The sequence below is a fragment of the Odocoileus virginianus genome, chromosome 7 (assembly GCF_023699985.2).
Source record: "Odocoileus virginianus isolate 20LAN1187 ecotype Illinois chromosome 7, Ovbor_1.2, whole genome shotgun sequence".
Taxonomy (NCBI): domain Eukaryota; kingdom Metazoa; phylum Chordata; class Mammalia; order Artiodactyla; family Cervidae; genus Odocoileus; species Odocoileus virginianus.
Window position 1 is genome coordinate 9,093,275 of NC_069680.1, and position 7,039 is coordinate 9,100,313.

Here is a 7,039-nt window from a genome sequence, read left to right on the forward strand (position 1 = left end):
TGAAGATGAAGTCAATAGTTGGAAATTCCTGTATGATGGTATATAAAATAGATGAAGCATCAAATAAGGTATGATATATAGCAACTGTAATCAAATGTATTTACTGTTGATAATTTTAATTAAGGAAGTTGTTAATGGAGTTGTGTATACTCAGGAAAGATTTCATGGCTTTATTTTTAGAAGCACAGACTCTCAAATTTACAAGTCATATGAATTAAATGAATCCAATGATCTACATTTAATTGAAAGCCGTCATTCCTCTTTTCGACCCCATGAACTATATAGTCCCTGGAATTCTCCAGGCCAGAATACTGGAGTGGTTAGCCTTTCCCTTCTCCAGGGGATCTACCCAACCCAGGGATTGATCCCAGGTCCCTCACATTGCAGTCAAATTCTTTACCAGATTCTTTACCACAAAGGAAGCCCAAGAATATTGGAGTGGGTGGCCTATCCCTTCTCCAGCAGATCTTCCCAACTCAGGAATCAAACCCATGTCTCCTTCATTGCAGGCTGATTCTTTACCAACTGAGCTATCAGGGAAGCCCTAAAATTTTATTTGGCTGCCCTAGGTCTTAGTTGCAGCATGTGGGACCTAGTTCCCTGATCAGGGATCAAACCCCAGGCCCCCTGCATTGGGAGAGCAAAGACAGCCAGTGGACCACCAGGGAAGTCCAAGATGGAGGTACTGGGGATTGAACCCAGGGCCTCATACATGCTAAGCATGTGCTCTACCACTGAGCTATACCGCCAGCTATATAAAATAGATGAAACATTAAATAAGTTATGATATATAGCAACTGTAATCAAAAGTATTTACTGTTGATAATTTTAATTAAGGAAGTTGTTAATGGAGTTGTGTATATTCAGGAAAGATTTCAAGGCTTTATTTTTAGAAGCACAGACTCTCAAATTTACAAGTCATATGAATTAAATGAATCCAATGATCTACATGTAATTGAAAGCCGTCCTTCCAGTGCCAGAGGATAATTTTAATTGCAAATGTTATTAAACTGTCCTCATGAATTTATTTATGTGAACAAAGTCCCCCATAACAGTGCTAGTATTTGGTTGTTTTAATGTGTATCATATAGTCATTAAAGGTCTCCAGAAGTTAAAATAAGTACTTTCCTCTTTCATTTATTTCTTAAAATATTGATATTCACTTCAAATTAGTTCCCTGAAAGCTTACAAAGTGGGTTGGTGATGTTTTTGTCTTAATGACACCAACATTTATTTTTGTGAAGGTTTAAGTTCTTCAATAAATGATAATCTGAGATTTTAAAGAAAAATGGATCATCCAAGTTCAACATAGGACCTATGTATAATAGAGAGTAGAGGCACTCTACATGATTCATACATGTCCATTTACTTCATTTTTGCTTTTGGGCAAAATACAAAATGATACACTCTTTAACCTGAATAGTGCAGGTAACATTTTAAGAGGAAAAGTTGGAGAAAAATTTGTAGTTAGCTCTCTTTGAAATCATTTGCTCATTTTCAGAAAGGTCAGAGAAGATGTGAACAAAGATTGTAATGCTGAGCTGAAGAAATCAGCCACTTATTTATTTTTTCATTCATGTAATGTTAACATATTATGTGACTGTGTAAATCTTGTTTTTCATTTTCTATCTTTTATGATGCTTTGATATCTTAGAAACTTGGCTGACTGGGAAAAGAGGGGCTCTGCCAATTATCTCTAGCTAATTCTTAGAGATAGCAAACTAGTCCCTTTTGAACATACCTTTCATGTGCAAGCTAATGACCCAAAGTTCATATCTCTCAATCACCTTCTTTATTGAATATTTACATGTGAAGCAAATATTCCTTTGACCTGACCTGATCAGCCCAGGACTAGGTACCAGACAACTTGAGACAGCCCCTACTGAAATTGCAGCTGATGAAATTATTCGGACTAACTAATTCTCATCCTGTTTACCTTGTTTACCCATTTCTTGCCTTAAAAACCATAATCATTTTTTCCCTATACTTTTCTGTAATCCCTTCTGCCTCCTGACCAACCTTGGTGCTACCCTATGTGGTCCTGCATGACATGGCATGTTCAGTTATCTTAGGAGCTGTAACAAACCATATTTTCAATGGCAATTAGAATACAGAGTTTTCCTCTTCCCACATTGTGGAGCTTATAGTAGTTAAAATGGTATGCACTGATCAGTATACACAGGTTTCCTTTGGAAAGTTTGTGATAACATTTGCATAATAAAAATACACAATGTATAAATATCCCTTGTCTCAAAGAAAGCACAAGACCTTTCTGCTCCTATCAGTAATATAACACAATCTTCTCACCCTTAGCAAAAAAATTTTATAAGAAAACTTGGAAATCATTAAAAATCAATGATCCAGAATTAAAATGGCCTATATTTTGAAAAGCTTTGTTTATCTTTCCTCATTAAAAATATCCTTTCAAAAAGCAGTAATCCTGATGGTGTGAATTAATAAGTGCATTTTGGAGTTTCATTGCTGTTCTTGTTTTACTCGTGGTTCACCAGTTTCCTGGGCCTGTTTTTGGGTACAATGCTATTTATGTAGCCACCGGATTATTATCTGTCTTGAAAAGTGACAGCAAAACTCTAGGGCTTCAGGGAGCAGAGGGAAGTTTGTTTGCATATAGAAAATGTAATTTTTTTTTTAGGAGAACAGATTCCAGACAGTCTAAAAATCAGGGTCAAGAAGTAACAAGGACAAAATGATAGAAAAATACAAGATGGGGGGATCAAACACAAAATTTCTTTTAAAGTAAAACTGAGAAACAAGCCAGTATCAGGTTACTTCATTCCAATCACTTTTTCAGTTCTCAAGGGACAAGGAGGATATTTAATAACATATATGCTCAGAAAGGCCACATGACACCCAGGAAGGAATAGGAAAGTGGGACCTATGTGGATAAGGGCTGGAATTCCTGTGCTAGAATTCCAATTTAGTGCCACAGATGCATAAGCAAGTTATTTTCTTTCATTTTCTCATGCCTAAAATGGAGACTGTAATACCTACCACAGTGGGTAGTTATTAGAATTAAATGAATGTGAAAGAACTTAGGTAATATCTGGAACATGAGAAATGCCCCCTTTCTAAATGGGACATGTAGCCTCATAAGTTTGGGACCTGTCACTGCACTACAATGGATTTCTAGTTTTATAGAACTATGGAATTTTGTTTAAGTCAATTAAATGAATAAAAGTCTGGCTGTGGTTTTCAGGAGGGTCTGTATTTTAAGATCTTCTTAGTTGTAAAGTTCAGCTTAAAAATGAATAATGCATATGAAGGAAGCTGCTGTATAACTCTTTCTAGAAGGCAAAATTGTGTATTGTATTTACGCATGCTTTGAATATTGAAGAGTTTTTGGTTAAGTCGTGGGAAGACAATCCCAAGATAAGATATAAGAAAAGCAACTGAAATGGTCTTAAGTTTCTATTGAATTTGGGGTTCTGAAATATATGAAGGATGCTTTTCTCTTTCTTTGGTTCTGCTATAATCACCTGTGTAACAGTCTTGCCATCAATTCAGACCCTGCTGTGCTTAGAATCTCTTTCTCTCTGAGGAAACATCAGTCTGATATATGCATAAAAAGTTTTGGAGGATAATTTTGGTAGCCCATTTGACTTTGTCTATGATGGGTCTCCTGAAAATTTGTCTAGCACAAGATTCATCTTAGCTTCTGGAAATCATGTTGCTTCATCACAATTCTGACTTGCATTTTCTTTGAAGGCAGGCTAAAATTTCCAAATGTGAGATTACCAAAATAAGACCCTGAGATTAAAAATCAAACTCAATGCTGTGTGTGTGTGTGTGTGTGTCTGTCTGTCTGTCTGTGCCTATTTCAAATTACTTTCAACCACTTCCCAGGTAGCTCAAAGAATTCACCTGCCAATGCAGGAGACACAGGAGATATGGGGTCAATCCCTGTGTTGGGAAGACCCCCTGGAGGAGGCAATGACAGCCCACTTCAGTATTCTTGCCTGGATAATCCTATGGAAAGAGAAGCCTGGCAGGCTACAGTCCATGGGGTCACAAAGAATCACCATGACTGAGCGACTGAGCATGCACGCATGTACATCCTGAAAAAACCTCAACAGTTTTGTGTTGTAAAAGTGTGTAATCTTATGCAACACAAATTTCTACAAAGAAAGTTCTCCATTAAAGTTCTTTTTCGTGATGAGAGAGTCACGTGCTGAATGGAGTAAAGAAAATGACAGGATGGTGGGTATCAGTCAAAGCTTAGAAATAAAACACGTTCAGCCCCTCACTTTCACTTTTAACATGTGAGAGCAAAATCTCTCTGGATTTCTGAGTTTGTTTTAGATTACATTTCTTCCAATTGGGGAAAGATATCAAATAGCAAATGTGTTAGTTAAAATATCAAGTAACTGGTTTCAATGGTCTGATTCAATGTTATGTTTCTGACCTGGTTCGTATAAAATTCTAGTTCTTGCATTAATGGCTAGAGAATATATACTCTGCCAACTTGCAAATTCTAGCTCTAATGCAAAGACTTCTTTTTTTTTTTTTCCTCAAAAAGAAGGATGAGGACAAAGAAACTGTCACTGAGAACCAACTAAGCCCCCGGGTACCCTGATGTTTAAAAGATGAACCTAACATCTTGCTTAATGCATTCTCAAGAAAGTGTCTGATTTATGGAGCTTAATGTGCACTTAAGATATATCTGATTTGCAAAGCTTTCTTGATTAAAAAGGAGTCTTTTCTTGGTCCGTGATGATAGGTTTGTAAAACTCAGATTACCCACTAAGGGCAGGCTTTCAAATGAAAATGTGTACACTATGGCACTTAAGAGCCCAGTATCACACGAAACTCATCTCGTGGCCTGTCTCTCATTAGTGTGGTCTTGGACAGGGTCTCACATCCTCTAAGCCTCAGTTTCTCTTTTGTAATATGAGGATAACAATGATAACTACCTAATAAGAAGAATGTGATGATTCAATGAAATATTGTGCTGAAAACCTTTGCAGAGGTTCTAAACCATATTGTGGGTTCAATAAATGATAGCTGTGTTTTAGCTGTTATTAATCCAATGATGTTTTATATGCACACAGCAACCACAGGAAGGGGAGCAACCATTCAAGGAAGGAGAAGATGACCTTCCTGCCTCAATTTTCTCTGCCTCAGATTATCTCCAACTTTTCAGTCTTTCTCCCCCTCTCTTTCCTACCCTTTTCCCTAATCTCGTCTCTTAACTCTCTCATTATAATTCTCTTCTTTTTCATCCCTAATTATTTCTTATTTATAATAGCTACAATCTGCTGAGGATCAAATGCTTCACCTGAGCCATTTATATCCCTTAGAAACAATACAAATGTGGATATTATGTTGTTATTACTAATTTTCAAATGAGGAAATTAAGTTAAACTTTTCCCTAGCCTAGACATTGGCATGCTACAGCCAGAATGTGAGCACCAGCTGATTTAACTCAAAAGCTAATTCTATTTTTATTATTGGACATATTTTGTTTAGTTATTTCTATATAACAAAGTACCCCCAATCAAAATTGCTTTTAAAAGCTCCCATTTAATTGGCTCATGATTCTACAGTTTAATGCTCCAATCATGTCTCAGTGAGCTGATTCTTTTGGTCTGGGCTGGACTCATTCAGGCAGCGGCTGTCAGCTGTGTGTTGACAAGGCGGCTCTGCTGGTCTTAGAAGGCCATTCTCGTGTCTTTTCAGGTTGGGTTGTTACAGGATGCTTTGAAATAGCCTTAACTGCAGCTGCTGGTGTCTCTCCCAAGCCTCCTCTCACATGCCTACAGAAGAACACTGACATGTTCGTGTTACCATGGCCGGGTTCTGGTAGAGTACAGATTTTAGACCATGAGACCTGTGGGGATCTCGGTTCATAACTGGCTTCCTATATTATCGTTGGCCTCATTCTGTTAAAGTAAGTCACAAAATCCACATTCAAGGATTGAGGAAATAGTCTCCAACCTCTGATGAAAGGAACCGTGAAGTTCATATTGCAGAGGAAATGAGTATAGGGAAGGATGAAAAATTGAGGATGTTTTCGCAGTTTCCACCCCAGATATTCTGGTACCTTGGTTTCTTCCCTGCACTTTGAGTGCCTGGTTTATTTTCATTTCCCTTAAATTCTGAAAAGCATGACAGAGTATCAAAATGCTTAGTCACCCGCTAATAAAAACATCTTGCCTTTCTTAAGGCAAAGGATGCCAATTGGTTCTCAGGAGAGCAGAAAACTTAAGCAAAATCTCTGCTTAAGATGAGTACAATTGAGTATCTATAATAGTTGCATTGCAAAAAACCCAAAAACAGGAAAAAAAAAAAAAAACCAACCTTCAGGATTATTTCCTTGCCATCTGTCTTTATTTTGCTAGCTGATTCTGTTGACATCCCCAGGAAAGCCATGCATGAGGTAGCAATGGAAAAAAATCCACAAAGTAATTTTCAAACACACATTTCTATTTTTTTATGGCCTAAAGAGGAATACAGTTTGGGTTGCATAGCCCTATGGCAACAGAGTGCAAAGCCATAGCAGGTACCCACTTCCAAATTTATCTTTGCCTAGAGCCCCATCTAATTTACTTTTAAGTATATTTCACCAGGATGCCCAAAGTCAAAATGTTATTTACAGCATGAGGCTAGCAACAGAACACACTGCATCAATTTCTGGAGAAGAAGGGAGCCCAGAAATCCATTCTCATGAAGGCAGGAAAACACAGTCCCCTTATTAACTTATTTACAGCCCTCTTCCTCCGGGAAAAGGGCTTAAGGTAGCTTATACAATTGGTTGCAAGTTAAGCCATGTGTGTTTGGAAATGAGAAATCAATTCTTTTGTAACAGTTCTGCTTTGATCGAGCAGCATCTGTATGTTTAGGGAGAAGAAGGAGAAAGATTCAGCAGATATTGATCCCAAAGTCATTATCACCCGTGTTCTGTGATAACAAACCAGCTTTCTGTTTCTACTCAACATTTATTTGAATCAACCAGAGTACACAGATAAAAAGCCTGGTAGTTCCATCTGTAGAGAATCTTAGCCTAGACCATTGAATCTGG

General features: G+C 37.5%; 1 non-coding gene across 1 annotated transcript; it reads right to left on the reverse strand.

The window, feature by feature from the left end:
- Positions 1–677: 677 nt before the first annotated feature.
- TRNAA-AGC (transfer RNA alanine (anticodon AGC)) lies at positions 678–749 on the reverse strand. The gene has a single exon. It is a non-coding gene; the product is annotated as a tRNA-Ala (tRNA).
- Positions 750–7,039: the final 6,290 nt, after the last annotated feature.